Here is an 8,762-nt window from a genome sequence, read left to right on the forward strand (position 1 = left end):
TCCCATTACTTCAACACGTGACCACCTTTGGAGACAGGGCCTTGAAAGATGGGACTGAGGTTAAATGGGGTCATGAAGGTGAGCCCTAATCAGTATGACTGATGTCCTTCTAAGAAGACTAGGACATGGACGGGTACAGAGGAAAGAACATGGGAGGACATAAAAAGACGCCTAACTACAAGCTAAGAAAAGAAGTCTCAAAACAAATCAACCTGACCAACACTTTGAACTTGAGCTTCCAGCTTCCAGAAATATGGGAAAATAAATTCATTTTGGTTAAGCCACTCAGTCTGTGGTATTTGTTACAGCAGCCCCAGCAAAACAATACAGATACATACCCTAAAACTCAGCCATTCCACTCCTCGGGATTCACATAATAGAAATGTGTACATGTATCAGTCAGACAGACACAAGAACATTCATACAGCATTATTTTAACAGCCACAAATTACAAGCTACCCATATAAGCATCAATAAATTAATAAATACATTATGGTATACCACCTAATGGAATATTTCTGGGCAATGAAAATGGAGTTTACAACTGCACTCAATACAAAATCTCACGAACAACAACAGATCATGGAAACCAGACACAGAAGGGCACAAAGTGTGTAACGCTACTTACACAAAGTCCAAATCCAGCAAATCACACTGGTGATTTAATAGTGTTAAAAAAAATCAGACTCCTTACCCTGGGAGGAGGGGAGGATAACAACTTGAAGGAGGCACAAAAAGGCTTCTAAGTTTATAAAAATTCTCCAAGTTCACTTATTTGTGTGCTTTTCTTAAGTATGTTCTACTTCATATTCAAAGTTTACTCACAAACAAAAATGAAAAATTACTTAAAAATAAGGGCACCACTATACTTATCTAGTGTCACCATGCCAAATAATTTTTTTCTTTTTTTTTATTTGACAGAGATCACAAGTAGGAAGAGAGGGAGGCAGAGGCAGGGGGTTGGAGCAGGGAGTGGGGGGTAAGCAGGCTCCCTGCTGAGCAGGGAGCCCAATGCTGGGCTCCATCCCAGGACTCGGGGATCATGACCTGAGCCGAAGGCAGAGGCTTAACCCACTGAGCCACCCAGGCACCCCAAGTAACTTCATTCTTGAACTGAATGCATCACGTTCTTTACCTGTTGTCATTAAACATCTGAAAAAACACAACTAGTCTCATGATCCCCAGCTTCCTATCCCTTTATGAGAGATCCCACAGGTCAAAGACGCAAGACTGTTCAGCTTCCCCCACCACTGTTAAATTCCCACACCATATTTTATTCAACTTCACAAAACAAAGATATTAAAGTATACATTCACAGGAAGAAAACCAGTTAACACACACAATGTCTTCCTGTGGATAGTGAATCGATTTTTTTTTCTTTTTACTTCTGTGTTTCCTTAGTTTTTTTATCCTTAAAAAGAACACACTTGTTTAAAAAAAAAAAAAAAAAAGAACTTCTTTAATCATCAGCAAAAGAGAAATGGCATTTTATTATTTTATTAAAGATTTATTTATTTATTTGAGAGAAGAGACAGGGAGCGAGCACGTGCATGTGGACACAAGCAGGAGGAAGGGAGAGGGAAAAAATCCTAGAGCAGACTCCCTGCTAAGTGGAGAGCCTGGCACAGGGCTCTATCCCAGGACCCCAAAATCATGACCCGAGCCAGAAATCAAGTTGGCCGCTTAACCTACTGAGCAATCCAGGCACCCGAGAAATGCAATTTTATTTTATTTTATTTTAAATTTTTTAGGAAGATTTTATTTTTATTTAATGGAGACAGACAGAGATCACAAGTACGCAGAGGAAATGAAATTTTAAATAAAAGGTAGTAGGTGGTGTGTGGCTGGCTCAGTTGGAAGAGCATGAGACTCTTGATCTTGGGGTTGTGAGTCCTAGCCCCATGGTCAGTACAGAGATAACAAAAACATAAAACTTTAAAACAAATAAATAAATGGCAGTGGAAGAGAGGCGCCTGGGTGACTCAGTGGTATTTCAGCTCTGCCTTCAGCTCAGGTCCTGATCTCAGGGTCCTGGGATCGACTCCCACATCGGGCTCTCTGCTCAGCAGGGAGCCTGCTTCCCTCCTCTCTCTCCCCCTACCTTTCTGCCTACTTGTGATCTTTGTCTGCCAAATAAATAAATAAAATCTTGAAAAAAAAAAAAAAGGCAGTGGAAGAAAAATACATTTTTTTACAAGGAGTCAAATGCTAAGATCTTTAAAGGCATCATGTACAATCAAAAAGGCAGAATGGTGCATTAGAAATAGCTATGTGTTGGGGTGCCTGGGTGGCTCAGTGGGTTAAGCCTCTGCCTTCGGCCTGGGTCATGGTCTCAGGGTCCTGGGATTGAGCCCCACATCAGGCTCTCTTCTCAGCGGGGAGCCTGCTTCCCTCTCTCTCTGCCTGCTGCTCTGCCTACTTGTGATCTCTCAGTGTCAAATAAATAAATAAAATCTTAAAAAAAAAAAAAAAAGAAAGAAATAGCTATGTGTTTCAGCAGACATAGATGAACATTCTAGCAGCTGGACCACCTGAGGACCCAGAACTATCTCATGCAGAAAAACAGAAAAGGCTACCCTCTCAGCATACAGAGATGCTGTGTGGACCAAATGAAATCCTATGTGAATGGTAAGCACTACACAAACACCCAAAAGCATTTAAAGACAAATACCATGTAAGAAGGTTTTCTACAAAATGTTAATACTCTTTAACAACTGTCAACTGAATGGCAGAGGTCACAGGATTTAAGAGTGGCTGTGAACTTATGGGCTATCCAGATGACCCAGAGTTATTTCAGATCTCTAAGTACACAGAGCACTGTTGGTAGACTAAATACCATATGTTAGAGGCACTACTTTTTATAAAGTCTGTGCTATTACAACTGGGTTTTTATTTTTTCTTTCTTTTAAGATTTTATTTACTTGACAAAGAGACAACAAAAGACGGAACACAAGCAATGAGAGTGGGAGAAGGAGAAGCAGGCTTCCAGCCAAGCAGGGTGCCTGATGTGGGGCTCGTGGGGCTTGATCCCAGAACCCTGGCATCATGACCTGAACCAAAGGCAGATGCTTAATGACTAAGCCACCCAGGCGCCCCTACAACTGGGTTTTTAAAAAGTTAATTCGTATTGGCTTTATCATACATTCCCAAATTACTCCAATTAAAAGCTCACCAAACGGAAATAAACTTTAGATCAAAACTGCATACAAAAATTAGAAACCAACAATAACTATTTAGCTCACAATGTAATTTTTGAAGGATTACTGAACTGAGCTGGGTAACTCCAGGAAAGAGAGCAGCAAGCACAAGCCATCTTTACTTGCAGGGTCAGGGAGAACAGAGACGCTCCTTCACCATGTCTGGCAGCAGTCACACAAGCAAGTTCATTTTGAGAGCCAAGTGAGGTTACAGAATTCCTAACATTGCCCAGGTCCCCAGGCTTCCCTTAATATGCTTCTTTGGATTTGCTCTGCCCTGACAGCAAGCAGTCCAAGTCCACCAGGAAATGGACAACAAAATCAGCCAGACTGAACTCCACGGCAGTGATGACATCACCAAAACAGCCCAGTAGAGGCTTCAGGCCCCCTGCATTAAGTACAGCATCCTCAGGCAAATGAGCAAGGCCAACACTGTATGTCACCACTGGAACCAACTCCCAAGCTTTCTTCCTCCCCCACAGAGACATTTTGCAAGTAGCTATTCTTAAATTTGTTTTTGAAATCACAGCCTCAGTACTAAAATTGAAACTAGTCAGAGGCACTGCTGAAAAGCCTGCTCTGATTTCACCCACCACACATCATTTTTACCTTTGATTCACAAGTCACACTGACCACAATCACCATTAAAAAGTTTTAAAACATTAATGCAAACTATTTCTCTGTGTTTTTTTTTAGAAAAGGCAGAAAACAGAAGGGAAATGTGAGAACAAATAACTGAAGGGATCAACACGTTGTAAAATGTGTCTGCAGCAAACTGCAGACCCAGAAACACAGATATCTACTAGATGGCACTAATGGATCAATGTTTGGTAACCCAGGAATGGATGGCTGAGAATACAGTGGCAAACTTACATGGGAGATAAGAGTCAGTAAGAAAGCCAGCAGCCGCAAGGCAGTATGTGTGGGGGGTGCTCATTTCTAGAGCTTCAGTCTCCTTCAGAGGATGACATCAGTACCAAGGGGAACCACTGGTTAGCCTTACTCAGGAGGATTCCTCCTCCATACTTCCCCAGAAAATCTTGCCTATAATTCTTAGTCTAGTATCTAGTCAAATACCCAGCCTTATTTGTTGTATCAAACAGATGCACAGTTACACAATTTGACCACAAAAGTAACAGCAAACACGTCAAATTTCAGAAAGGAACAGTGCATAGGAAGACTATCATAAGAGTGTGGTCTCGGTTTGCTACCCCTTTGCACAGAAAGGCTAATACCAAATGTAAGGGTAGAAATGGTATTAGTACAATTCTCTTTGGAGATTTACTAGAAGCTAATCAAATAACCAAAACCTCTGCTTCACTTGGTGGTGGGGTCTGGAATCAGATTCAAAGCCGTATTTTACTATAAAACAATGTTCTTTGATTATGGGATTTGGGGGCTTAGGCCTGGTTGGCACAAACAAAACAAGCAAATGCCCAAGTGATTGTTAACAATTACCTGGAGAGATAGACTACACAACTATTTTTAGAGTGCTTTCTCCTACATTCCACCCTGCCATTAGTTTACTCATGCACTTCTACCACGAACACAAAACTCATCTCCTTTTAAAAGGGAGCCAGAGCAGTTGCACAAGATGCAGCAGCATAGGGCTTTATTTAGTAAAATACTGGCATTATAACTGGTGGGCACTATATTAAACTTTCTCCATCAGCTGAAGGAAAAAAAAAAATCCAGCATGCCAAATGTGCCTTTGCTCAAACAACACCGTAAAAGCAGCAAACATTTGCAGTGTCAAATGGCAATGACATGAACTCCCTCAAGTGAACAACAAAACACCACTAGAGCAAAAGGATAAACTAGTGTTGAAGGTTTCTCTTCCAAAGACAACATCAATTTGAAACTGTAACATTATCTTCCATACTCTCCAGAGCAAACCATACAAATGCTGTTAAATTAACAAAGCCTTCAAGTTGGCTTCAAGAGTCTGGTGTTCTACAAGACTGCCTACTATGGATTCACTTGCTGAGATGAGAAACAACTCCTCTTTCCAAAAGCCTCAGCTTCTTCCACCAAGCCATTCCACAACAGAATTCCTGGCTGTGATCACACACCACTTTTAAATTCCTTTAGGACAATAACCACACCTACGTCCCTGACTCAATAAGCAGTAATGTCTAAGAAATGGCAGATGCTCAAAACATCTCAATGAATGAAAAGGTGCTCATCATTACTCTCCTCTCTAAATTCAAAACATCATGTAAGACTACCATACTATTTACTCACTTAAATATATCAGTTTAGGTAGAACAGTTAAAAAAAAAAAAAAAAAGAAATTAGAATACAACAGGGTTGGGAGGACTAAGCTTAAGCCTGGATGGTATCTTCAGAAGTACTCACAACTCACCTTCCAGTTCTTAGACTCAAATCTGAGCAAACTCTCCCAAGTCTGAAGAGAAACACACTAATAGGAGACTCTATTAATCCATAGATGAGAAGTCATGCGGCTAATCAGCTGCTTAAGTCACAAGGAAGAGACAAGAGCCTGTTCTTTTGGAATCCAAAAGGAGACAGAGTATTTTCAACAGGAAAGAACTAACTGGCCAGATACTCATGTACTAAGGTTTTAAGAAAGGTTCACATGACAGGATTGGCAGGCATAATTCGTTTGACAAAACATTTACGTAACAACATTTTTCAGACCTCATTCAAGCACTTCGCTAAAACCGTAGAGCATCTAATATTAGCACTACACTACAAAAAAGCCTATGTTAAAAGTTACAACCGCAAATGGAATACCTCATGATTTTAAGGTAGAACTAAGGTGGCTGTAAGGTAAAAGCAGAGCATTTCAAATAGGATCACTAGAAACAAAGGAGGCACAGAGAGGAAGACACTAGGTGGCAAAAGACAGATCACAAACTTCAGGAGCATCGGAAAGCAGTGCAACCCAGAGACCAGTCGAGTACAGTACTCCGGAATCTGACTGCCTCAGCTTGAACCTTCGCTACTTAACTTACTTATCTGTGTGACCTTGGCCAAACAACTTAATCTATCCGTTGTTTAACAATAATGGTACTTCAAAGGCTGTTCTGAGCCTTAAACGTAAAAATCCTTGCAGTGGTCTTGCCACGCTGCCGAGACCACAACCAGCGCTCAAAATGTTTGCTATTATTCTTCTCAATTTTCCACTCTTACGAAAGAAACACTTGACATCAAGCTTTAAGGCAGTAAGAAGTCCCTCAACGCGGTGGAGACCAAACCCCATCTTTCCCCCAGTAAGTTTGAAAACTTCCTTCGGGATCTACCACAACAGACTTAAGACAAAAAGCTCCCTGTCTCCCCGAGCCAGAGGCGTCTCACATGTATACAAGTGCTTGGGGCGAGCCCACTGCACGTGACCTGACTCACTGCCTTGACTCAGTTGCCTTCGGAGAACCTCTCTCACTAACAGGGTCAGGCTGTTCACTGAAGATACAGATGGGAACGTGGCTCAGCCCTGGGCGCCTGTTAGCAAGGCCCGCGCGATCCGGGGCGCCCGGGCTAGCGTCCCCAGGCAAGGCAGCGGGCGGGGTCGACTCCGACAAACTCCGGCTCGCTGCTCCAAGGGACTCAGCCCAATAGCGCGTCCCGCAGCGGCGCAGGCCCCCAGTGTCCAGAGGCCACCCAGATCAGAAGACCCTCCGGCTTGGTTCTTGACGCTACCAGCAAACGAGGCGTCCCGGACCGCCAGTCTGCGGTCGGCAACCCGGCCAGAGGTCACACCCGAAGACCTCTGACCTCCCCCACGGCCGGGTGCGGTCCGGGCCTGCTCTTGGGCCTTGAGCGACGCAGGGTTCCCCCGCGAGGCCTCGCTGGGCCTAGAGCTTGCCCAAGATAGGGACGACGCGAGGCCCGGGCGACCGAGAAGCTGAGGGGGATGGGGCCAGGCCACCCGCCAGGCTGGGCCCGCTGCTTACCGCGGCCGCTCCGCTTGGGGCTCCGGGCCGGGCGCGTCGCTAGGGCTCCCGCCGAGGAGGAAGTACAAGGGAGGACAGGGGCTGAAGAGAAGTCCAAGTTCCGGTTCCAGCGGACTCCTCGGCACTCCACAAGCCTTCAACGCCGCCGCTGCCGCCGCCTTGGGCTTTATGGCCAAGACTCCGGCTCCGCTCCCACTTCCGCCACCGCCGCCGCCCCGAGCGGAAGTACTTGTCACGAGACTCTCGACGCCAAGAGTGCGGGGGAGGAGCCCCGCCTCAATCTTGCGTCACGTTCCGGCCGCTTTTGGGCTGAGCCTGGATCACGTGGCACAAACATGTCTGCCCCCAATTGGTTGTTGCCATCTTTGAGGCTCGTACAATGAGAAGAACGGCGCCATGTTGAATCCGCACACGGCTGTCTCAGCCGTCTCAGCTGTCTCGCCTTTCCCTCCCACTCCCGCGTTCCCCTAGAATAATGAATGCCGAAGAGAGGACGAGAGCAAACTGGCTCTTACAGTACTGTCCCTCTGCAGAAGGCACCGTTCAGTCAACTAAGTAGTCCTACTGTGTGTCTTGAGCTCTTCAGAATCAAGGAAGCTTGCATACTCTAGGCAGAGACTTTCTCAGGGGGAGGTCTCTAAGCGGTGGGAGATAAAAGAGCGGTTATTTGACAAACTTACATTGGGTTGAGGAGAGTACCCATATTTGCTGAGCCCCTACCAGGTCCCGGTAGTACACCTTTGGAACATCTCCGTTTGTCCTTAATCACTTAAGGAAAGATTATTTCTACAAGTGGGTTTGACTTTGCTCACACAGTGGTAGGATGAGATGTGAAGGAGGTTGGATGTCAATGTGCATGATCTAGTCGACTGAAAATGTACTAATTGTGTAACAAAGTGACGGAGACGTGGAGGTGAATGAGACGTTGGTCTGGTCTAAGTAAATGGAAAACCAGCGTAATTCAACTAACGAGGTTCCTTCCTCCTTAGCGAGTCACAGATGCACCAGGTGGAGTTGTCTCACAAAGTAAACTTATTTGCAGCAAATAAGGAGATCGCTGGGGAATAACTTACAAATCCGTGGCTCCTAGAGCAAAGGGGAATGGATTCCTTTTATTTAGGGTTAGGATGACTATTTAGATAGGGGAGCCTTGTCATCTTATGTTAGAGGCAGGCAAAAGGAGGTGCATGTGCCTTAAGGAAACATGCCTATACATACATGGTATGTTATGTATATGAAGCCTTGTGCTCCTCCTTGGGTGGAGACTTTACTATTAAAATGAGGTAAAATAAATAAATAAATAAATAAAATGAGGTAAGGGTAAGTCTTACCTCATTTTACCACTCCATGGTCCATCTGCATACCCGTGAGTAGGGGGATAAGTTCAAAACTGGTCTGGGTGGTCTGGGCAGTTACTATTGCCGTTTGTTTGTTTGTTTGTTTGTTTGTTTTTTAAAGATTGTATTTATTTGACAAAGGGAGAGAGAGTGCACACAAGTAGGCAGAGTGGCAGGCAGAGGGAGAGGGAGAAGCAGGCTCCCTGTTGAGTGGAGAGCCAGATGTGGCTTGATCCCAGGACCCTGAGCTGAAGGCAGACACTTAACTGAGCCACCCAGGTACCCTGACTGAGGGGTATTTGGGTTTCCAT

At 44.6% G+C, this 8,762-nt stretch overlaps 1 protein-coding gene across 2 annotated transcripts in view; it reads right to left on the reverse strand.

The window, feature by feature from the left end:
- RAB7A (RAB7A, member RAS oncogene family) overlaps positions 1-7,343 on the reverse strand; it is a 73,607-nt gene extending 66,264 nt beyond the window's left edge. For both annotated transcript variants that reach the window (XM_059161897.1, XM_059161898.1), the window contains exon 1: positions 7,115-7,343. The gene's annotated coding sequence lies outside the window, so the exon portion shown is untranslated. The remainder of the gene's footprint in view (positions 1-7,114) is intronic.
- Between the last annotated feature and the right edge of the window lie 1,419 nt (positions 7,344-8,762).

This window comes from Mustela lutreola, chromosome 2 (genome assembly GCF_030435805.1).
Source record: "Mustela lutreola isolate mMusLut2 chromosome 2, mMusLut2.pri, whole genome shotgun sequence".
NCBI classification, from domain to species: domain Eukaryota; kingdom Metazoa; phylum Chordata; class Mammalia; order Carnivora; family Mustelidae; genus Mustela; species Mustela lutreola.